Source organism: Octopus bimaculoides, chromosome 20 (genome assembly GCF_001194135.2).
Source record: "Octopus bimaculoides isolate UCB-OBI-ISO-001 chromosome 20, ASM119413v2, whole genome shotgun sequence".
Lineage (NCBI taxonomy): Eukaryota > Metazoa > Mollusca > Cephalopoda > Octopoda > Octopodidae > Octopus > Octopus bimaculoides.
The window spans coordinates 17596747-17597746 of record NC_069000.1 but is presented as its reverse complement, the minus strand read 5'-3'; positions in this window follow the sequence as shown (position 1 = coordinate 17597746).

The window sequence follows — 1000 nt, the reverse complement described above, 5'->3', positions numbered from 1 at the left end:
CACAGTAAGCTCGCCGCCTGGTGCGGAGCTATCGAGAAAGACCGTGGTTAAGGCTAGGATGGAATTTCACTGTCGTTCTGAATCCAGGAATCGCAATGGTTCAGATAAGAGAAGTGAAATGAGAGAATAGACGTTTATTCCATTTGTAGACAGTTGTTTCGTAATCTCTGTTATTTATATAAGCGACGCTACATCACACGTCACACACATATAAACGAATATATATATATATATATATATATATATATATATATACCCATAAATATAATTATGCTGTGACTTAACGAAGAGGCCACATGCACATTTCATGACAGGTTAGCACCAGACTCTGCTATAAATAGTAAATAGTTTCATTATATAGTCACAGACAATAAATGTGTTCGGCAGATTTTGTAAGTACTAGAATTACCGTTCATGGAATGCGTTAATGAAGTGATGAAAGCAAATACACACAAATTCAGGAATAAAGAACGTTTAATAAGTTTTCATAAGTCAGTAAAAACAGGGTGTATTCGGTAATAAACTGCATGTATTTTTTATAGAATATTATAATTTTAATCTCATAACAGCCAATTCATGTTACTGAGTGGTTTCGTGCTCAGGAACTTCCTAATATGGAACTGTAATTTAACAGTCATCAAACATGGCTTGATAAAAGAGTATAGCTTGGGATCTTTTGTACTAGAAGTCTAGAAACACCACATCCGGTTTACGAGTATTAGAGATGTAAAAATACTGGAACGAAACTCAGGGATGACTAAAGTTATAAAAAAAATGAAAGAAAGAAAAAAACATTCTCTAACACACACACACACACACACACACATATAAGGATTTACTTTTCGTAATGAGATAAAAAGAACCAAGGCTGTGTATAATATAGAACATTTATAAATAGAAGGTCTTACAGCTGTTTCCAGGATATTTATTATATCCCTTCATCGGAGACGGTGTGAGAGGATGGTTAAGCAATAGTTAGTTTAGATAAAACTAACCATTG